The 24,934-nt window shown below is 35.3% G+C and overlaps 1 protein-coding gene across 1 annotated transcript in view; it reads left to right on the plus strand.

The window, feature by feature from the left end:
* The window catches only part of ATRNL1 (attractin like 1), a 702,872-nt gene that overhangs the window by 61,051 nt on the left and 616,887 nt on the right, over positions 1-24,934 (plus strand). The window lies entirely within an intron of this gene.

Genomic DNA, 24,934 nt, shown 5'->3' on the forward strand with positions numbered 1-24,934 from the left:
TGCATTCCATGATTTCAGGATTTTTCATTTTTCAAGGTTCTGTTTCTAATCTTATTGCAATATCTCTATGTATGTATTATTCTTCTAAAGTAAGCTTCCCAAAGGCAGTCTTTTGGCTTCTATAAAAGATTATATATCTGGTGTGTGAAGGTGACTGGGGCAATCTACATATGACTCTTAAATACTCTAATTTATTTTTCTGGTACTTTATTTCTTTGAATTCTTTATGACATTTTCAAACAGTTGTAAGTTGTTTTTTTTTTTTAATTTGCCTACAGATGTGTATATGCTGTTTGCTATTTAGATTCAGGAACATACTCCATTTCCGGTTCTGGCCAGGATTATGAACTCAAGTTTTTGGCCCTTTTGTGTATAGACAACTATATTCAACTATTTATAGTCCTTGTGTAGTCTTAATGAGAGAACTCATTTGCAGATCACCACTGGCAACAACAAGAGAGTGGTTGTGTGTCAGAGGAAGACTTCCTTCTAAATTCTCCACTGTTTCCCCTTCAGTCCTTTTAAGTGATCTTCTCTTTTTCATATCCCCAGTACAGCTGGGCTAGAATTGGGATATGTATCCTCCGTACTTCTTACTGTCATTTCCACTCTTTTTTTTTTTTTTTTTTTTTTTTTTGTAGTACGCGGGCCTCTCACTGCTGTGGCCCCTCCCGTTGCGGAGCACAGGCTCCCGACGCGCAGGCTCAGTGGCCATGGCTCACGGGCCTAGCCGCTCTGCGGCATGTGGGATCTTCCCGGACCGGGGCACGAACCCGTGTCCCCTGCATCTGAAGGCGGACTCTCAACCACTGCGCCACCAGGGAAGCCCCTCCACTCTATTTTTACTCCTTCCTCCTTTAAATCACTCAACTTTGAATCTTACATCATCAGACTATACCGCCTACTACTTCTCCATCTTACACTCCTTTGTTGCTCCTTTGATCACTGTGCTTAATTCCTGGAAGAATATAGCTTCTGGCTCACTGTCTCTGTCCTACGTATATTAGCCAGATATTTTTATGGATATTTTAGGATCCATTTAAATACTTCTGTCCTCTCAATTTTTTGATCTTTCTTACAAAGATCTTGTTTTTCATCCTGTTTGGGTCTTCCTCTTGCATTGCGGTACTCTTGACCTTGTGTACCTGCTACGAATCCCATAATTTCCATTTCAGGTATCTTACTCTTCAAGTACTGCTGATCTTCCCAGCTTACTCCTGAAGAGTGTCCAGACTCTGGGAATTCTTCAGCCTTACCAGAGGCGTTAGTCCGTTGAGCCTCTGGTTAGTGCTTCACTCTCTCTCACCCTCTCTTGTCTGTACTTCTCATTTACCGAGTTTTAATCACCAGTCTGTCTTACAGTTTTCCAAGATGACTGTTTCACATGTTTTCCTTTCTCTCTTCAGACTTCCAACACTTCACTCTTCATCATTACTCTCTTCTTATTTTACTGAGAAAATAGAAGAAATCTAAAAAGAATTCTGGTGATAGGAACATTTTAGAGTGTAATGGTTAATAAATGCTGCATTAAATAAACCTATTTACATACATTATTGTCATAACAAACTCATGGTAGCAGTGAAGCACATGTAGGTGAGTCATTCTCATTTTTCAGATGGGCCCAAGAGTCGTTTAATTAAGAGTGACAAATTTTCTATGTAAGAAGGTTGTTTTGTTTTTGTTTTTAATTTTTGGTTTTATTATAGTGTTCAGGGAATGTTGTAGGTATTATTTCTGCTTTTTGTAATTTATTGAGATTTTCTTTGGGGCCCAATTTTCATAAATGTTCTATAGACGCTTGAAAAGGAGGTAAATCCCATAATATTAAAGTATAGCATTTGATACATATATATAAAATCGACTTTGTTGATTATTCTGTTTAGGTCTTTTCTTCCTTACTTATATTTAACTTGATCTATCATGCTCTGAAAGTTAATAAAAGTCTAAAAATATTAGTTTATTTTTGCCTATTTCTTCTTGTATATTCTGGAATTTATGCTTTATGGAAGTTGCTATTATGGATATTCATAACTGTTATATCTTTATTGCAAATTGTATCTTGTAATATTATAAAGTGCTTTGTTCAGTGTTTTTTGATCTGATTTCAACATTGTTATTATTAATATTATGGCTCTTGGTTTTTTTTTGGTGGGGAAGTCAGCCTTTTCCCTGTGTACCTTTGCCCATTCCTTTATTGTTAACCATTCAGAATCACTTTGTTTTAAATGTATCTCTTGTATACAAGAGAAAGTTAGATTTTGCTTTGTGATCCCTCTGGTTTTTGTACATTTTATGTACGTTTTATGTTTTTTTTTAAATTACTTTGTTGTCTTTTTTTGTTTTTAATTATAGCTCTTCTTGTGATCAGGGAGAGTGAGGCCCATTTTTTTGTGGGAACAAGAGAGGTAATATTTGAGATCTACCATTAGGCTTCTTCCATGTTCCTTGTTTTTTGTCTTCCTTTCTGCATTCTTGCAGCTTTCTCTATCTGATTCTCTTAGTTTCACTGGCTTTTTGCATATTTGCACCTGATTTGGAGTTGGTGAGTTTTTTTCATTCCTAATTTCTCTGGAAATTTAATTTTCTTTTTCTTTCACTTTTCCTCCCCATGTTTTCTTTATTTTTTATGTCTTCCGTGAGGAAAACAGGAAGATTCAGGATTAAACTATTACCATGCTTGTACTTGAACCATAGGTGATGACATTTTAAGTTTTAAAATGAATACTTTAAGTCGACAGTTAACCAGTACTTTTACTCTTTGATCAACCTCCAATTTACAGGCTACTGTTTCTACTAATTTAATTCATATTGTTTTACTTTGAACACATTTGACATTATTATAAGTATTTTATGCTAGGGGTCACAGTCTTTTCTATAAAGGGACAGATAGTAACTATTTTAGGCTTTGTGGACCATATGGTCTTTGTCAAAACTAATCAACTCTGCTGTTGTAACATGAAAGGAGCCGTAAACATAAACAGATGGGCATGGCTTTGTTCTAGATTTAGCCCTGGGTCTTAGTTTGCCTACCCCTGCTCTAGAGAGAGAGTGTGGACTTCTGGGGGCCTAGCAACATAGGTCCAAATTAAGTTAAACTTTTGGCATGTGGTTTTTTTTTTTTGAGTTTGAATGTAAGATGAATTTATGCTCTAAAGTGACGTTATGTTTAGTCTATGCCCAAACTACTTTTTTCCTCTATGTAGAGCCAGAGCTGAAATAGATGTTTTCTGTCTGCCTCTGCAGAACAGATTTTTAAAAACCTCACTTTTTCATTGATGGTATAACCCTTTAGGGACCCCGGCTTTATATAGAAGTTCCTTGATGCCATACCTGCATGGGTTTACCTACAGTTTTGGCCATTGAAACAAATCTATAGGCCACCTGATTGGTACATGCCTTCCCTACCCCATCTCCCTACTGGATATAGTTTACAGTTCACAGAATATATTTTACTTTTTTCATATTTCCCTTTATTGAAGGATAGTCTCATTCAGTCCTGAGATGTGGTGGTTATACTTTCCACGGATGGTTAGGAAGGCACAACAAATTTATTCTAATCTTCTCTGAATGGTAAATGTTGGTATGGACTGTTAACCAGTAAATTCATTGGTTGGTAGGTTTTAGGTTTTATTTGGAATAATTTTTTTTTTTTGCGGTACGCGGGCCTCTCACTGTTGTGGCCTCTCCTGTTGCGGAGCACAGGCTCCGGACGTGCAGGCTCAGCAGCCATGGCTCACGGGCCCAGCCGCTCTGCGGCATGTGGGATCTTCCCAGATCAGGGCATGAACCTGCATCCCCTGCATCAGCAGGCGGACTCTCAACCACTGCACCGCCAGGGAAGCCCTGGAATAATTTGATTACAAAATGTGAAGTGTAGTTTTGGTAAATTTTAAAGTATTTCTACAGAGGTTTTTTTTTTTTTTTCCTTATTCTATAACCAAAATACTATTTCTAAATAAATTTATCAACAGGGTATTTTTGGTTTGATTTTTGTCCTATTAATTGTATTATTTGTTAGGTACCTTTATGAATGTAGTATAAGGTGGAAATGGGAAGAATACATGATTTATGAGTTTTATAAGAATAGTAGGTGAATTATGAGTAGTTTTAAAATGCTATAAATTAAGTACAAAGTAAAACTCATCAGTTTTTCAAGAATGATATCTTAATAATATAAAGTTAACATATTACTTGACTCCTAAAGCATTTTGAATTTGTCACTTATTGTTAAAGTATGTGATGTCAAAAAAATAATCCATAAGTACTTCCACTTTGGAAAGTACTTCTGAAAGAATACAAAACAATAGGTATATATAAAGATGTTGTCAGAATAATTAAGTTGTGTATACCATAGACAAGTGCCACTTTAGGGAACAATACTATGCTAAGTAAGGCTGCTCTGAATATAAGTAATGGGATAATTTGTCATCTTAGTTATAAGTGAATGCTTATCTCAGTGGAGAGAGTTAACATTTTTTTCCCTCTGTTCTTAGTGGGAATTACTACACTGTGATGTGAGTCTAGGCTTCTTTTCTTGACTGATTTTAATGGCATCAACTACCCAAATGTAGATTGGTTTTACTGTGATTAACCTTACATGTTTAAAGCTTCTAGGAAACTAAGAAAAAAAGTTTTTTTGTTTGTTTTTAATTAAACAAGAGGCTGTCACTTTAACCAGCATTGCAGTGAGGGTAACTGAAAAGAAAGCTGAAGTTATAGCATAGTAATTAATGAAAACAGAGTATTTTCCTAGATAAAAATTTACTCTGGGGGCTTCCCTGGTGGCACAGTGGTTGAGAGTCTGCCGCTGATGCAGGGGACACGGGTTCGTGCCCCGGTCCGGGAAGATCCCACATGCCGTGGAGCGGCTGGGCCCGTGAGCCATGGCCGCTGAGCCTGCGTGTCTGGAGCCTGTGCTGCGCAACGGGAGAGGCCACAACAGTGAGAGGCCCGCATACCACAAAAAAAAAAAAAAAAAATTTACTCTGAAGTATACCCTAAGGATATTGATCTCACCATTATGTAGAAATTTTAAAAAGAGACAAAACCTTCCAATTAACATACTCCAAGTGACCACTTACTCAACTTCTAATAATGTTGCAGATAATTCTGAAGTATTTCTGGCTCTGTGCTTGGTACTGTGACTCTTCCCTGATATTTTGATAATAATATGATTTAAAACAAAGGAACCATCTGGTTAACTTTACTTTAATCATTTAATTTGAACACAGTACATTAACATTTGAAAAAAAATCTAAAATACTGCAGAATATTTTTTAGCTCTTGAAACTGTAGTTAAAAGTCTTAGGCACTGTCATTGCATTTTATGAATTGCTCTGGGCAGTGATGGTGGCTTAGACCAGGGTGTTAGTATTGGAGATGATGATAATCAGTCAGTTTGTTTTGTATGTTTTTAAAGTAGAACAAATAGTATTTGCTGAGGGTTTGGAGGTAGTGTCTGAGAAAAAATGAGGAGTCAAGGATGATTCCAGGGTTTTTGGCATGAGCCACTGGAATGGTGAAGTTGCCATCAACTGACGTGTAGAAGACTCTGAAGCAGGTTTGAGATGAAGGTGATTCGAAGGTCAGGAGTTCAGTTTGGACATGTTATACGTGAGATATCCATTAGACATTAAAGTGAAAATGTCAAGTAGGCAGTTGGCTGTATGGATCTGGAGCTCTAGAGAGAGATCTGGGCTGGAGATGTAAATTTGGGACTTCTTGGGATATGGATGGCATTTAAAGCCATGAGATTGGATCAGATCACTAAGGAAATGGGTGTAGATAGAAAGGAGAAAAGGATTGAGCCCAATGATAAGAGGTAGGGGGGAAGAAGGGAATAAGCAAGGAAGAGTACAGTGAACTAGAAGCTAAGTGATGAAAGATTATTATACAGAAGAGTAATCAACGGTGCCAAGTGCTGCGCTGCTGATGGGTCGAGTAAAATAATTACTAACGATTGACCATTAAGTTTAGTACTGTTGCAGATCTTTGGTGATCTTGACAAGGACAATTTTTGGTTTTTTAAATAAATTTATTTATTTTATTTTATTTATCTTTGGCTGCATTGGGTCTTCATTGCCCCACATGGACTTTCTCTAGTTGCGGCGAGTGGGGGCTACTCTTTGTTGCAGTGCGTGGGCTTCTCATTGCGGTGGCTTCTCTTGTTGAGGAGCACGGGCTCTAGGTGTGCGGGCTTCAGTAGTTGTGGCACACGGGCTCAGTAGTTGTGGCTCGTGGGCTCTAGAGCGCAGGCTCAGTAGTTGTGGTGCACGGGCTTAGTTGCTCCGTGGCATGTGGGCTCTTCCCAGACCAGGGATCGAACCTGTGTCCACTGCATTGGCAGGCGGATTCTTAACCACTGCACCACCAGGGAAGTCCCAACAAGAACAGTTTTTGTGTAATGTTGGGGTTAAAAGCCTGACTGGATTTAAGAGGGAGTTAGAGGAGTGGAATCTGGCACAATGGGCAAAGTCAGTTCTTTCAAGGAAATTTGTTTGTGAAGGGGAGCAAAGAAGTTAGTGGCAGGAAATATAGGATGTTTTTAAACCTGGGTTTTCACAGAAGCAGACCATGAAACAAGGATTCAAGTGAATCTCACTTGGAAAATGCAGGTAACAGTCTTAGGGGAGATGAGAGGTAATGTAGGCGTGAGAAGGCAGCCATTAAAGGGTCTGTTAATAAAGCATTTACCACAGTGGTGATGGAACTTAATTACCCAGGCATTAAATCAACACATAGTATTTGAGTCCTGTGGGCTGTCTCTCCAAAGTCAGTCCATTCTTTAGTTGAAGATTTGTTTCCTTGAGTGTGGCTTGATTTATATGAAAATGTGTGTAGATGTAGAACAACAGAATACTCGAGAAAATAGTTTCTGTGGAGCACATGTAAATAGGTCTGGCAGAGAAATTTTTTATCAGGCACCCTAGTGTACAACTTCTAGAAGTGTATGGTTATTAAGTGGTTGGGAGTGACAGTAACCTGTAAGCTTCATGGAAAAAATTATTGGAAATGATCAGGAAAATTATCAGGGGAATGTATAATGAGGAGATAAGCTTGCAGTAAAGGCTCTATAAACTTGTTTAAGTAACGAAGTGGAGGTGGCCTTTATAATTGTGTAATGATGAAAGGCTCTCGGTGTTCCACAGCTATACTTTCTGCCTTTTTCATTTTCTGGAAGTGGTTTAATTATCCTCTAAATTCCTGTAACTCTTTGTTTATAAATGAATATGACACATATACTGCTTTTTATAGGTATTGTTTTTGTACTTGCATTTTTTTTCCCAAGAAGTTAAGTTTAGAGAGGAATCCTGCTGTATACCTCTTTGTATGTCTACTTCTAGTAAAGTGACATGTATTAAGTGCTTGATAAATATTTGTGGGTGAATGAATAGGGTTTTCAGCAGTATTCTTTAAAAATGAATCTATATATTTCCTGAATGTTTTAAAAGTATATTAGCCAAATTATTTAAATTGTGTACTGTGCAAATTATTCTTTTTCTAGTGATGATGTGATTCATATGGTACTGTGTTTGATACTCTTCATTTGTCTCTCCAGATCTACCCTTCACTATTCCATTCTGCTCCCATGCCCTGCAGCCTTCAGTTGGGGTCAGCTGGTAGGAGGCACCATCAGTAGATCAGAAGGTGGGAGATGAGTGAGGTTAAGGTATTTTATTCCTCCAACTCTCTCCCTGCTGGATCTTCTTGGGTTAATTGGGTTGTCCTACTGAAGGCTTAACTTTCTGGTGTTCTTCCCCATACACCTACTCTCTAGAGTTCTAGAAAACAGCCCCTCCTCTTGCTTATTTCATGCCGCAGGATAGTAAAGGCTTTCTGCTCTGATAGTCCCAGGATATTATCCTAGCCATACTTTTGTAAACAGTCTTTTTATTATACTCTTTACAGTTACTCATTTTGAGCATGTCTGATTGCACCTACTATTAGTTCTCGGAGATTCAAATCTAACTTTTAACCTAAATGGTCCTTCATGCGTACTTAGGTATTAGGATCCTGGAGGTTGGGAGAAAGAGGTGTTTTGTGAGAGAACTTCACACTTGTTTTTTTTTTTTTTTTTTTTTTTTAATAAATAAGGTCTAACCTTTATTTAATTAATTAATTTATTTTTGGCCTCCCCATGTGGCATGTGGGATCTTAGTTCGCAGACCAGGGAACGAACCCATGCCCCCTGCAGTGGAAGCATGGAGTCTTAACCATTGGACTGCCAGGGAAGTCCCGCACAGTTTGTTATGGAGAAAAATGTCAGAAGAAATACAAATTTTTGGAGTGGCATGGAGCTAGGTCCTTTAGTTCATTTCTAGTACTACTATTCTTGAATTTTTAAATTTTAATGTGGTCATCTGTAGCATTTTATATTATTTGAGATTGATATATTTGCTTAACATTTTTCAAGAGCATTAGCTATTCTAACTTTTTAAAATAAGCAGCACTCTTATCTGTCTATGTATTGCCTTCTAATTATTAAAGAAAAACCATTTGTTGATTATTATTAAGTTTTTTTTAATAATTATGTTTACTCTAACTCAGCTTTATTTGGTTATTATGTCATCAACATAGAACTAATCATGTCTTACTAGCAAAGTCACCCCCAAAAGTATATCTGATGAGAGAATAGTTATCTTAAAAAGATAACCATTTGTTGTGTTCCTTGAAGTTTTCTCTTTATAATAATTCATGTTCATAAAAAACTTTATTTAAAAAAAAGTTTTCTGCCTCTCCATTAGTCTGAAATCCAGAATTTCTTATTATGTATTTTTTTAAAAAAGATAGCTTTATCACCTATACATGTATGCTTGTATGGCATATTGTTTTGTTTACTTGTTTTTGAATTTTATGAAGAGGAAATAATATTTTAGGCAGTCTTCTGAGGCTTTCATTTATTTCCTTCATCACTATATAACCAAGATTAATTCATGTTGTTATGTATTCCTACAGTTAACTTTTTTGCATTACTGTATTTCATTGTCTGACTCTACCATAATTTGCCTATCTATTCTCCTGTTTATAAGCTTCTGAGTTGGATACCTGCTAAAATTCACCCACAGCAGCAATTTTGAGACATCTTGATAAAAATACTATATTTTAAAAGATAAAGAAAAAAAATTCCTAGGCTCTTCAGGCAGAAAGATGAAATATCTTACAAGGGCAAGAGATTATATTAGATTTCTCAAAAGCAACCTACAACTCATGGCAACTATGGAGCAAATTTTTCAAGAAACTCACGGAAAGAAAATATAGGCTAAGGGTTTTTTGTTTTTTATAGGCTAAGGGTTTTTTTTTTTTTTTTTTTGCGGTACACAGACCTCTCACTGTTGTGGCCTCTCCTGTTGCGGAGCACAGGCTCCGGATGTGCAGGCCCAGTGGCCCGTGCGCGGCATGTGGGATCTTCCCGGACCAGGGCACGAACCCATGTTCCCCGCATCGGCAGGTGGACTCTCAACCACTGCGCCACCAGGGAAGCCCGGGCTAAGGGTTTTTATATCTTGGCAAACAGTCCTTCATGTGTCAAGGCTATAGAAAAACAGTTTGAACGTGGCAAAACTCAGATAATTCTGTACAAATGTGCCCTATTTCTTTTACAGTAGAAATGTGCAGACTTTTTGTAAAGATCTAGATAGTAAATATAATTTAGGCTTTGTAGGCCATACAGTGTGTGTTGTCACCACTCAAATCTGTCATTGAAGCTCTCCACAAGCAGCTGTAAAAAATGCATGAATGAATGAGTGGATGTTGCTCCAATAAAACTTGATTTACAGAAACACTTGAGCCGGCTTTGGCCTGTGGGCTGCAATTTACCAACATCTCTCCTAGAGAATAAGCTCCATTTAATGAAGAGGTGAATGGGAACACTGCAGGTAAAAGACTGATCGAGAACATTTTCATGTATTGAATTTCAGAGCTAAGACTGAAACAAGGGTGGTGGGGATGTCAGTAGATAACTGGTATGCAAATGTTTTATGTTCTGTCCAAGTAGAAATAATGCAACTAAAAATGGGAAGAGAAGGAAGAGAGAAAGAGGAAAGCAGAAAAAGCACATGGATTGTTGGATAGATAATAGGTAGGAATCAAAGGATGCCATTTAATTCTTGGTATACCTAAGGGTCTGTGGGACCCAGTTTTAGTTTTTTCGTTTCTTTTTTGAGCAGGCCTAACTACCTACGAAGACTGTTATTCATAAATTTCATTCTTTCTTAGAAGTCTTCCAAAGAACAAAGAGAACATTTACTTATTTAAAAAATACGGAATAAAGTATTCTATATATGTAATTACCAAGATGGATCTCTTGGACCCTTTTACAAATATAAGATACATGATGGGATCTTCATGTTCTTATTTTTCCTATATTTTGAACCATTTTGTTATTGTATCATTCTAGGAATTCATTGCACATCAGTTGTTCCCAACTATGCTAAAATATTAAATTACTAAGAAAATAAGCTGTTTAGAAGGATGATGCCACAGTGAAATATATTGTCTATATTGTCATCTTTCAGTTTTCTTATTGCAGTGCCCAAATTATTTTATCAAATTTAAAGAAGGCATGAGAGGAGACTGGAGGCATCATCATAGTAGCCCGTTTTTAGCTTTTATTGAACACAATTGAGAATTAAAAAAATTTCATTTATTCCTATAATGATGATAGTGGAATTGATCATTTACATTAAATCTCAGATTATGACTCTTCATAAGATGATATCCTAAATAATTCTTTCAAGCTCAAGAATCAATGAGTGAACAATATATTTTTATCTTTTTTTTTTTTTTTTTGTTTCTTTTTTGGTACGCGGGCCTCTCACTATTGTGGTCTCTCGTTGCGGAGCGCAGGCTCAGCGGCCATGGCTCACGGGCCCAGCCACTCCGCGGCATGTGGGATCCTCCCGTACCGGGGCACGAACCCGTGTCCCCTGCATCGGCAGGCGGACTCTCAACCACTGCGCCACCAGGGAAGCCCTATTTTTATCTTTTAGTATATTTATGCCCCAACATTTATTTGACACAAAGAGGTTTGCTATGTTTAAATTCTTACTGAAATTTACAAAACGTAGTTTTTCACTATCGTCTTAGTCTTCTATAAATTATTTATAACATGACTTGGTAACATAAAACAAATAAAAGGAACAATTGAACCAAGATAGTGAACGTTGATTACTATTGTTCCTGGTACACCTAGTATTAAAACGGACATACAGATGTTAAAAATTAAGTAGGAAAGAAGAGAATGAAGGGCACTGTGAAAGGTATAAACATCAAGGAAACCACTAGAACAAAAATATAAACTTTCTTAAATACCAAAAAGAAAACATCAAATAGAAAAAAAAAACCTCAGGAAAACATTGTCATTCACACAGTAATTATAAAATAATGTGACAGAGTTGAGATCCAACATATATATTGTCAATAAACATGAATGGGATTAAGTTGCCTGTTTAAAGAAAACATTTTCAAATTGGTGCATAAAGCAAAATCCAACTCTGTGTTGCAAATAGAAGACACATCTGAAACACGCTGATTCAGAAAGGCTAAAATGAAGGGATGAAGGAAGATTTACTAGGAAAATGGATACAATGAGAAAGCAGGTGTTGTGATCCTTATACCAGAGAAAGTAGAATTCAGGCCACCAAGACATTATATGAGATAAGAACACCTTATAATATTAAAAAACTCCACAATTCACCATAAAGATATAATATGTAATAGAAGAATATCAATGCACCAAGTAACCCAGCAATCACCTATATAAAACTGAAATTATAGCTGATGCAAAGAGAAGTAGATAGCATCACTGTCAGTAGAAAACAGGTCAAGCATTACTCTCAGTACTTGACAGGACAAAAGAATATATATATATATCAAACAATACAGCTTGATTGTAGACAATGTTATCCTCTCAAGTGCACACAGAAAACTCACAAAAAATAAGTTGATCATATGTTAGGGTAAAAAGAAAACATCAGTAGTTTCCAGAAGGCGGAAATATTAAAATTAAATACCTGAATATTAAATAAAGCCTTTCTGTTGGGTGAAAAGGGAAGTAAATACTAGCTTAAATTACAAAGCTGCCGACAAATAATAACAGTAAAAACACCTATAAGAATCTGTGAGATACTTTTAAAGCAGTTATCAGAGGAATATTTTTAGCTTAATATTAAACAACTATATTAATATGATGAAACTAAATGAACCACATCCCCAACTCAAAAAGCAAGAAAAAGAACAACAAACTAAACAAAAAAAGTGCCAGAAAGGAAATAATAAAAATAAAAGGTGAAATTAATGATGTAAGAACAGAAAAAACAGTAGATCAATTTATAGCTTACAACTTTTAAAAAAAATAATAGAATAGGGGCTTCACTGGTGTCACAGTGGTTGAGAGTCCACCTGCCGATGCAGGGGACACGGGTCCGTGCCCTGGTCTGGGAAGATCCCATATGCCGCGGAGCGGCTGGGCCCGTGAGCCACGGCCACTGAGCCTGCCCGTCTGGAGCCTGTGCTCGCAACGGGAGAGGCCACAACAGTGAGAGGCCCACGTACCGCAAAAAAATAAATAAATAAAATAGATAAGCCACTAGCTCATTTAATCAAGAAACAAGGGAGAAACCACAAATATACAAAGTAAGAAATGACAATGAGGAAATAATATTGATAGGAAATTTAAAAAAAATATGAGACTGCTTTGTATATCTATACAAATAAACTTGAAAACTTTGAAGAAATGGATGATTTCTTAGAAAATAAGTTTCCCAAAATTGAACCCAGTAGAGATAGAAAGTTTATATAGAGTAATTTCCATAGGAAAAAATAGAGAAAGCACCAAGCTTAGGTGATATTACAGGATAATTTTAGCAAACTTAGTAACAAGATAGTCCCAATTTTCCTAAACTGTTTTAGAGAATAAAAGGAAGGAAAACTCACAAATTTCTTTTAGAAAGCACGTATAACATTGCCACTTAAACCTCGTACATTTAGCACAGATATAGAAAATTATGTGTAAACATGTAAGAATAGCTAGGAAAAGATTACAAAGGAAGAGCTATGAGGGGACTTGTCCTACTATTTATTAAAGCATACTGCAAAGTCTCCATAATTAGAACAGTGTGACAGTGTGATAATGTGGCATGCATGTACAGAAGGACAATAGTATAGAATAAAAGTCCAGAAACACAGTCGACTAGATAAGGAAGTCTGTGATGGGCAGAGTATAGAACGGGTGGCTTCTCTCTGCTCTGTGATATCTGGGACCTCATCTGGGTAGACCTGAACAGCTGGGGTGATTTGAGTGGGGGGCTGGCTGGAATCATCTGCAGGCTTTTCACTCATATATATTGTGTCTCAATTGTGATGGCTGAAGGCTAATCTCAACTGGGACAGTTTTTAGGTAACTTACATGGTCTGCATGCAGTTTGGACTTCTCAGCACGCCAGCTGAGTTTTAGAAGTGTGTCCTAAGAAGGAACATCAGAAGAACAAGCATTCCACAAAACCAGGCAGAAGCTGCATAACTTTTATGACCTAGCCTTAGAAGTCACAGAGCACACGTCTGTACTCTCTTTTTTTTTTTTTTTTTTTTTTTATGTGTTACGCGGGCCTCTCACTGCTGTGGCCTCTCCCGTTGCGGAGGACAGGCTCCGGACGCACAGGCTCAGCGGCCATGGCTCACGGGCCCAGCCGCTCCGCGGCATGTGGGATCCTCCCGGACCGGGGCACGAACCCGCGTCCCCTGCATCGGCAGGCGGACTCTCAACCACTGCGCCACCAGGGAAGCCCTGTACTCTCTTGATTGAAGCAGTCACAAACCCTTTGATTCAAAGGGAGGGTTCATAGATCCCACATCAGTGGTAAGAGTTTAAGAGAATTTGGGCTATGTTTTAAAACTGTTTAAGTATCTAACAGAAATACATATCAGTTCCATTCCAAGGAATTTATCCTGCAGATACAGCTCCAGAAACACAAAAATACGTTTTTTTTTTGTATGCACAAGGTTATTTATTGTAACATTATTTGGAAACTACCTCAATGCTAAATGTAAGAGAGCGGTGGATAAACTCTGTTACACCCACATTAGTGGTCATGCATTTGTAGAAAATAATGATGAACTGTGAAATTAAATGGAGTGATTTATATGATACGTTGTGATCAAGTATATAGTATATATAATGTACTACTTTTTGTACATTAGCGAAGTAAGGGAAATTAGAAAATATACTTATGCCTGCTTATATGAGCAAAAAACAGCAGAAGGATGAACCAGACAGCAGTGATGTTGATTACTTACAAGGGGCAGTGGAGAATGGTGTGGAAAGGGTAGGAAATGAAAAATGAAAATATGTTCCCTGAGTTTGTCTTTTTAAAAAATAGTTTGGACTTTCAGAAGCATATTGCCTTTAGAAACATATATTATCTATATATAAAAATTAAATCAACAAGGAAAGGAAGAAAAGAAAGCTCTAGAGTAATGCAAACTGAAACTAATGAACCCAACTGTGTTTCAAATGAATAATACAGTCATGCTGAAAGGGGGAGAAAAGAACTAATCCAAGTGAGTTTTTAACACGGTGTTTGCCTTTAGTGTACGTGTGGTTGTGGGGAAGAACTGCCAACAAGTCTTTTAGGTTTGTATTTTGAAGGTTTTGGTGAAACAATTCTGAAGTTACTTTAGATGTATGGTTAGACTGAAAGAATGAGTAATGTGTTGATACTTTTGGGAACTAGCGTTATCAATGTGGAAGACAGGAGATACAAATATGAAATGGAGAAGGCCAGGGAGAGTCCTGCCTGGATGGATTGGAATTGGAGGTATCAGCATGAGCTTATGATTAGAAGGTAGATGGTTACAGATACTTGTTGATTCTTCAGAAAGGTTTAGGAGCGAAGATACTGCAGTAGTAGTGAACCTGTTGATTCCACATATTCCCAGATATAGTTTTTAATAAAATTCCTATGGAAAGAAACAGGGCTCCTTGGAGAAATGGCTGATTTTAGGGCTGTGGTAGGGAAAAATAAAGATGAGCTTGGTACATCTTTTATGTTAAATATGGAAGTGCTCAAGAAAATTCTGGGTTATGTCAAAAGAACATAAGGGTCAGCTTGAAGGGGCTTCCGTTGTACAGTCTGGGATAATTTGAGCATCAGAATAGGAAAGTAATAAACTACAAACCACTGAAAAAATAGGAATCCATGAGCGTACACAGACTGATAGGCACAAATAGAGGAGAAGCCTCTTTCCTACACAGAATGCTAACTGGCATTGCTGGAGTTGAAAAATAATCATTTTGCAACAATCATAGTAAAAATTGATTTAGAAAAGCATCAACAATAGATGCTAAATCTGTGGGGTTGGGAATGAATTTTTGATGAGATGTGCATGATATTTAAGTGTCTTTCCCATAGATTGTTTATAGAGTTCAGGGGAAAAATAGTAACTATGTAGTGTAAAAATCGGTTAGAACCTTGTCCAGGTGATCAAAATTAATAGTACAAACCATGGGAAACTGGACATTGTGTGCCTCCGGATATGGTACCTGCTAAAGGAAACATCACTTAGAGCAGAGTTCTGTAAACTTTTTCTGTAAAGTCTTATGAAGTAAATATTTTAGGCTTTGTAGATCATACAGTCTCTGATTTATTCAATTCTTCCATTGAAGTTTGAAAGCAAGCCATGGATGATATGTAAATGAATGAACATGCCAGTGTGCCAGTACATCTTTGTTTACGAAAATGAGTGGCTGACTAGATTTGGCCCAAGGAACATAGGTTACTGACCTCTGGCTTACAGTATTCTAACTGGGAGTGTATACTTGAATCTAATCATGAAGCATATCATATAAACTTCAAATGAGGAACATTTTATTTAATAAGGGGGAGAGGTTTATTTTTCAAGAATGTCAATGTCATGAGAGAGGAAGAAAGGCTGAAAAATCGTTCCAGATTAAAGAAGGCTAGAGAAACCTGACAGCTGAATGTGGTAAGTGATACAAGACTGGATTCTACACTGGACGCAATTCAGTTCACAAAATGAAATATATATGTGTATTAAACAGTGTGTAAATGTTAAACTAAAACAAAATCCTTGTTCTTAAGATATACACCAAAATATTTAGGGGTAATAGAAATAATCATTTCTGTTGTGTGTGTGTGTGGTGTGTTCACACGTGCATGTATACGTGTGAAAGAAAAAGAGATGTAGAGAGGGAAATAAACTAATGCTAAGACAAACGGGACAAAATGTTAACAATTAGTGAATCAGAGTAATGGGTATATGGGAATCCTTTGACTATTCTTGCAACCTGTTTGTATCTTTGAAATTATACCTAAAAGTGCTAAAATACATTAGAGGAAAGAGATGTATGTTTTCTCATATTTGGTTATATAGGATATATATTTCAATAAGAATTCTTGTGAACTTAAGCTGGCAGTAAAGGAAATGTCAGTTTGTCCTTTTTGCTGTACTTAGAATTATAGGATTTTTAGGGAATCTATAAATCTCAGAGGGGAATTTATGTGCATGGTTTTACTAACTTCCGGGTTAGTCCTGAGGGAAATTTGTTTCACTTTAAGTTAGCAATACCTCATAAACTTTCTAAGAATCTCAATGTGAATCTCAATGTTAGTATAATATTAATGTTTCACTGTACTATTTTTCATGCCTTTAGGATTTGGGAGGTATAGTTGGGAAGCCATTATTAATGTCATTTTATGTTAACTTTTTTCTTTTGATTTAAAAACCATTAGATAGTGTATTTTTAGGAAGGTAATTTTTTTCTCTATTAAGTGTAGTGATACTATATGGCTTTCTCTTCTCTTCAGTTCTTAACATCACATGTTTTTTCAAAATTCTGTGGTGAATTTCAAGTGTAAATTGGACATTGCTTTCAACCTACTGGTTATCTGGAAATATAGATCTACAGAACACAATGTTAGATGGTGGGAATTAGGAATTTTTAATACATGAAATCTCCCCTTTAAAAATAATTCAATCGTAGGAATCAGAGCACAGACTTTAACTGTGCTTAAATTAGGTTTGGCATTTGTTGTGTAGTTTCATTTGTGAAGAACTTTCAGAACTAATTAGGTAACGTGAAGCAGTTGCAAAGTAATAAGTAAAATATTTTAATAAATTGCTAGGTTTGTGTGACAGAGGCCACTGTTAATATGGTATACATTTTTATATTTACTAAATGTTTCCAAAAATACCACAATAAAAATACTTTAGTTTTGGTAAGTGGAATTAAACCATTTGCTTTTAAAACTTTATAAGCTATGTAAATATTATACATATATTTGAAAATATGCGTTGGTTATATTGAAAAATTTTAGTAGATGTGCATTCAGGATTCAGAAAATTCTGGTTCTCTGTCTGTGCTCAGCATTGTTTCATTGATGGAAGTGTCAGTCCCTTAAAAGGTAGCCATCCGATTATTTTACATATTTAAAAATTTTATTTATGTTTAGAAGAAATATGCATTTCTTGTAATTTGTACTTGGTTTTTTATGACTATATAGAACTGTACATGTGCGATTTAATCACTCTTCCACATATTGACCCTAAAATATTTTGAGATATCTCATTTTCAGCTTATCTTCCATTCTTTACATAAGCATCTTAGTTCCTTCAGTCTTCACATAACAAGCTTTCCACTCACATCTTTTTAACAAGATGTTAATGATTTACCTTAACACAGATGTTAATGATTTCAAGAATATTTTCTAATAATAATAACAGGCCTTACTATGTGCTAGGTGGTGGTGTAAGCATTTCACAAGTATTAACTCATTTAGTCCTCAGCGTGAACATGCAAATTTGTGCTCTTTTTACCCCATTTTACAGATAAGGGAACTGAGGCACAGATGTCTCACACAACTGGCCAGTGATCACACAGCTAGTAAATGGCAAAATCAGGATTATGTAAATATAAGATACACATTATCTGAGTTGACCCTTAGTCATCTTTATCACACTCCTATCACAGGACAGACTGTACTGTGATGATCTATTCAAACTTATCAGAGCGTAACAGAGCAGGATCTAATGTGAAACCATTGCTTTCTCTTGTTCTGGGCATCTTTTATTAATATTTTTATTGCAACCTAAATTTATACTTTATACTAATATTATTATTTTGACTTATAGTTAGCCTACAGACAACAAAACTTCTTACTTAGTTCATTGGTTTTTGTTGTTTATATAACTGCTGGGGAGTAAGGTATACTTTATCCTGTACTTGTCAATTTAATGTTGTAATCTCAGTGAAGGGCTTGACATATATTGTTAAAATAGTTTCAGCTCATCATTACTTTTGATTCATAATTCTGGTATCTAAATATTTAATTAACTCCTCCTTTTATTAGGTCAATGATTGTTTAATAAGTACAACTTCTATGCCTTCATCCTAGGAATTGACAAAAAATGTTGAAGAACAAACTACTGGCAATAAAAAAAATAAAGATGAGAATGTATAGGTTAAAAGAGATTCAGTAGACACATCAGGCAACTTCAATGTGTGGATCTCATTTAGATCCTGATTCCAACAAACTTCCAAAAAAAATAAAGAAGCAGCTTATAATATAATTAGAAATCTGAACACTAATTGGATACTTGCTGATATTAAAAATTATTAACTTTTTTTTTTTGGAGAATCACAATGCAAACCTCTAGGGGTTTTGGAGTAAAGCCATAATCTCTTCTACAGATAACTTTTTTTTTTTTTTTTAACAGATAACTTTTTGAGAAACAGTTTCTGTTTTGCTAGCCAGTATAATTCTTCCCACTGTCTGGAAGACTTTCAGTTGTTACTGCTTTTCCTAGAAATGCTTGGTGTAAGTCATCTGGAATTCTCTTTGTGGCAGGATTTTAAAATTACAGATTCAATTTATCTGATAGTTCTAAGACTACTCAAGTTTTTTCCCTCGTCAGATTTGGTAACTTGATTTTATTTTCAGAATTTGTTCATTTTATCTAAATTTTCCAATGTATTGATCTAAAGTTCTTCATAATAATGCTTTTAGTGAAGTTTAAAATATTTTATAGCCCTATCCCCTTTTATATTCCTAATATTGGCTGCCTGGGTCTTCTTACTTTTTGTCTTGATCAGATTCTCCACAAGATTGTAAATCTTAATACTTTTCAAAGTACCAACTTTTGAGGTTATTGATTTTCTTAATATATTCATCTGTTTTATTCTTATTTTTATTATGACCTCATTTTAATATATTTTGATTTGTTATGCTTTTTTCCTTTTTATATTGATGCTTAATTCATTATCTTTCAGGTTTTCTTCATTGAATTTTTAAAAATATATACATTTAAAGCTGTAACATAAACAATGTAAACATGGCTATAGTTATATCCTACATGATTTGGTATGTAGTATTTTAATTGTTATTTAGCTCAAAATGTGTTTAAGATTCCATATTAATTTCTTCTTTCACTAATGGGTTATTTAGAAGTGCAGCTTAAAATGTTCAAACATGGGGTTTTCTAGTTATTTATTTTTTATTATTAATATCTAGGTTATTGTACTATGGTCACAGAACATATCCTGTAGGCTTCCTCCCTCAAAATTATTATGAAATATTTCAAAAATACATAAAAGTTGAAAGAATTGTGCAGTGAATTCTCATAGACATACTACTTACCTTCTACAATTAATCTTTTGCTTTTTCACTTACCAGTGTACGTATCCATTTCTCTATCCATCTATCTATTTTTTTGGTGCATCATAAAGACTGTTGCAAACATTAGTACACTTCTAAACATAATAGCATGCCTGTTGTTAACTAGAGTTCTGTAGTTCTGGCTTAAATTTCCCCTTGGCACCATGGTGGGGAGTAATAAAACAGTTGGTGCATAAAAACATCATGTTTTTAATGTAAAAGTTACATACAGTGAAATGCACAAATTTTGTGTACAATTCAATGAGTTTTGACAAAACATACATCTGTAACCCAAATTCATATCAAGACATAGGACACTGACCATTACTTGAGAAAGTTCTCTCCTGATCCTTCCCAGTTGATACCTGCCCTGCTTCCTGATTTTTTTCATCATCAAATAGTTTTGCCTGTTCTGGAATTTCATGTAAGGGGAATCACACATCATGCACCCTTTTTAAAATAAGACTTCTTTCACTCACCATGATGCTTTTGAAATTTATACATGATGTGTTTATTAGTAATTTGTTCCTTTTTGTTGCGTGCTTTTTCAGTGTATGAATACATTGCAGTTTCTTTGTTCATTTTCTCATTGATGAACACCTGGGCTGTTTCCAGTTTTGGGCTGTTATGAATAAAATTTCAGTGACCATTCTTGTACAAGTCAACCAGTAGACATGTTTTTATTTCTCTTGTCTAAATACCTAAGGATGTTGGTTGGGTCAGGAGGAAGATATATCTTTACTTTTTTAAGAAAGTGCCAGACCTTTTTTCCAAAATGACCTAATACATTTGTTTATTAAGTTTAGTTAATTACTTGTGTTGTTCAAATCTTTTAGATCTTTACTGATATTTTGACTGTTCTGTCAATTGCTGGAAAGGGTACATTAAGTTTTCCATGATGATGTTGATTTTGTAAATTTTTCCTTATAATTTTTTCAATTTTTGCTTTATATATTTTGAAGCTTCTTACTCTCTTGGAATATTGATCTTTTAAAATTCATATGTAGTGATCTTTACCTTTAGTAATCTTTTTGCTGCGTTTCCCATAAAGACTATTATTGTATTCTGATATATCGTGGTCATCCCGCAGAAGGGAATCCCCAATATTTGCTTTGGATGTTGAGGCCGATGGTGCCAAGAGAGTATGAAACACGAATACCAAGAGAGTATGAAAGACTTATTATTTACAAAATGAGGCTTTCTGACGTGTGCAGGGCAGGCTCCCAAGCAGGTCTGAAAATGGCTTGAGAGAGCAGGGAAAGGAGATTGGCTTGGTTATGTAATTTTACAGTGTGGGTAAAGTAAGGGAAACATTCATGCAAGCTGGGTCTTGCTTGGCTTAAATTTCCCCTTGGCACCATGGTGGGGAGTAATAAAACAGTTGGTGCTTTATTTATAGTGATCCCAAGGTATCCTTGCCAGTCTATTAACTTAATAAAAATCTTTAGCAATTAACTTAATAAAAATCTTAATAAATTAACAATTATTTAACAATTAACTTAATAAAATTAACAATTAACTTAATAAAAATCTTTTCTCCTGTATTGCGCACTTCCAGTGATCAGTCATTCACATGAATAATAATATTGTCTTGGAATAATGTGTTAGCAGGGAAGGTGGTGAGGAGTTGTTGGATTCTAGATTTGTTTTGAAAGTGGTGACAACAGGAATCACTGAGACATCATGTAAAATGTGAGGAAAAGGAGTCAAGGATAGCTCTAAGATGTTTGGTTGAGCAACTAGAAGAATGGAGATGCCATATACTAAGTGAGGGAGGCTGAGAAAGGCAGATTTACTTGTCACCAGCACATATGTGTGTGTGTATAAAAACATCGGAGTGCAACTTGATAAGCTTTAACAAATCGATATAGTTGTGTAAGTGCTACCTCAGTTAAGATATAGAACATTTCTGTTACTCCAGAAAGTTTACTCATGACCCTGTGCCATCAATTTCTCATGATCCTCTAGCTCCAGGTAACCACTGATCCGTTTTCTGTCAATATAGTTTTGCCTCATTTCAAATTTCATATAAATGAAATCATGTGGTATGTGGTCTCATTGTATTAGCATAATAATTTTGAGATTCATCTAAACTTTTGATCGTGTCAGTAGTTTGCTTCTTTTTAATCTTGAATGGTATTTCATTGTATGAATAAGGTATAATTTGTTTATGTGTTCACTAGTTAGTGGACATTTGAGTCCAGTTTTTAGGTCTTTTGAATAAAAGCTGTTATGAATATTTGCATACAAGTCTTTGTTTGGGCATATGTTTTCCGTTCTCTTGTGTAAGTGCTGTAGAATGGGACTGCTGGGTTATTTGCAGTTATGTGTTTAACTTTATAAGAAACTTCCATACTATTTACCAAAGTGATACTACCATTTACAACCCACCAGCAGTGTCTGAGAGTTCCAGTTACTTCACATCCCCACCAACACTTGGTATTGTTTTCTTTTTAATTTTTGCTATTCTGGAATTGTAGTGATATCTTATGGTTTTTATTTGCATTTCCCTGATGACTAATGATACTGAATATCTTTTTATTTCAGTATTTGCCATTTATTTATCTTCTTTGGTAAAATGTGTGTTCATACTTTATGTCCATTTTGAAAGTTGGGTTGTTTGACTTCTTATTATGGAGCTATAAGAATTTTTAATATATTCTGGATATTAGTCCTTTCTCTGATATATGTTTTGCAAATATTTTCCCCCAGTTGTGGCATACCTTTTCATTTTTACAGTGTCTTTTAAAAGGCTGAGATTTTAAATTTTGATGAAATACAATTTATCAACGTGTTCTACCTAAGAGATCTTTGTCAAGCTCAAGATCGTAAAGGTTTTTCTCTAGGTATTTAGTTTGGGCTCCAACCTCAGATCTATCATCTATTTGAGTTAAATTTCATATATGGTGTGAAGTAAAGTCTGAGTTTTTTTCTTTTTTTTTTTTTAACGTGTGCAGCTTAATTTGTTGGTCATATATACAAAGGTTGGAATCAGGATAAAAAGAGCAGTGCTAAAAATTAGTATAAAGCAGTGTTTCCTCGCCTTTCCTATGTCATGATAACAATAGCAAATGATAATAAGAAACATGTAGAAAAAGATATGATTTACAACATAATCAAATTGCTTCACACCAGTGACTTTTTCTCATTTTTCTCATTATCCCTCTTTTTTATTACTCAAGTAATAAATAACAATACATAAAAGTCTGCAAATTCAAATAAGCAAAAAAAAAAAAAGAATTACAGTTTTCAATAGCTATGATAAGTATAGAAGAAAGGCAGTGATTTTGCACATTTTTAAAATTGAGCCCCTGCAGTAAATTCACTCATTAATTATGAATGATAATATTTATAAGGTGTAGCAGTAAATGGATGGAGCTTCTCACTTGAAAGTGACCAGCCTGGGTGCTTAAGGCCTGAGATTTTTTTAAAGAAATAAATATACAGTTGTTCTTTGGTTGAAAGAGTTTCCTTTCCCCATTGAATTACCTTGGTACATGTGTTGAAGAGTCAACTGACCATTTATGTATGAGTCGACCTTTGGTCCGTTGATGTATATTATGTTTAATACCACACTCTGTTGATTACTGTAGCTTTGTAAATCGGGCAGTGTCAGTCCTCTATCATTTGTTTTTCTTTGTTTTGTTTTCAAAAGTTTTGGACTCTTCTAGGTCCTTCACATTGCCATGTAAAATTTAGAATCAGCTTGTCAGTTTATTAAGAAAAAGCATGTAGGGATTTTAATTGGGGTTGCATTACATCTATAAAGGGGAAAATTGAGCCTTTAACCATATTGAGTCTTCTAACTCATGGGCATGGTATATTTCAGCATTTGGCACCCTACAACTTTGCTGAACACACTTACTATTCCTTGTAGCTTTTTGGTAGATTCTTTCTTATTTTCTATATAGATGATCATGTGTTACGCCCATGCTAATAAGCATTCTTCTTCCTTTTCAATCTATATACCTTTTATTATTATACTGCTAGGATCTCTGGTACAATATTGAGTAGAGGTAGTGAGAGCAGACATTCCTGTCTTTTTTTTCATATTTTAGGAGGGAAAGCTCCAGTCTTTTAATTACTGTAGTATTACATTAGTGGTATGTTTTTTTAATGCCTTTTATCAGGTGGAGGAAATTCACTTTTATTCCTAGTTTGCTGAGTATTTTTCATGAATAATGTTAAATTTTGTCAAATAATTTTCTGCATCTATTGAGAAGATCATTTGTTCTTTTATTTTCTTTGATTTCTTAATATGGTGAATGACATTGACTTTCAGATGTTAAGCCACTATTGCATTCTTGGATAAATCCCACTTGGCCATAATGTATTACCTTTTCATATACTGCTAGAATTGATTTGCAAAAATTTTGTTAAGGATTTTTATGTTTATGCTCATAAGAGATATTGGACTATAGTTTACTTTTCTTGTAATGTCTTTGTGTGCTTTTCCAGGCTGTAATGGTAAAATGATTTGGGGAGTGGTAAAATTTGGGGAGTGTTTCTATTCTATTTTCTGTAAGAGTTCGTGTAGAATTGGTATTATTTCTTTTTTAAATGTTTGGTAGAGTTCACCGGTGAAACTATCTGGCCCAGAAACTTTCTTTGTAGGAAAGGTTTTGACTATGGCATTTAGTTTCTTTAATAAATGTTAGCAATATTCAAATTATCAATTTCTTTTTGAATGAAATTTGGTAGTTTGTGTTTTTAAGTAATATGTCCATATCATTTAAGATGTTAAACTTATTGGCATAAAGCTGTTCATTATATTCCCTTATACTTAATATTTGTGAAATCTGTAGTGGTATCTCCTCTTATATCTGATATGAGTTATGTGTGTCCTATTTTTCTTGTCTGTCTGACTAGAGATTAATAGGTTAATCAATTTTATTGACCTTTTCAAATAACCAGCTTTTGTTTCCTGTTTTCTATCATAATGATTAATGCTTCGTTACATTTCTTTTCTTCTTTGAGTTTTATTTGCTCTTGTTTTACTGATTTCTTAAGATGGAAGAATAGATCATTGAATTGAGATTGAGACCTTTTTCTTCTTTTTTTTTTTTTTGCGGTACGCGAGCTTCTCACTGTTGTGGCCTCTCCCGTTGCGGAGCACAGGCTCCGGACGCGCAGGCTCAGCGGCCATGGCTCACGGGCCTAGCCACTCCGCGGCATGTGGGATCTTACCGGACCGGGGCACGAACCCGTGTCCCCTGCATCGGCAGGCGGACTCTCAACCACTGTGCCACCAGGGAAGCCCTTTT

Source organism: Phocoena sinus, chromosome 16 (assembly GCF_008692025.1).
Source record: "Phocoena sinus isolate mPhoSin1 chromosome 16, mPhoSin1.pri, whole genome shotgun sequence".
Taxonomy (NCBI): domain Eukaryota; kingdom Metazoa; phylum Chordata; class Mammalia; order Artiodactyla; family Phocoenidae; genus Phocoena; species Phocoena sinus.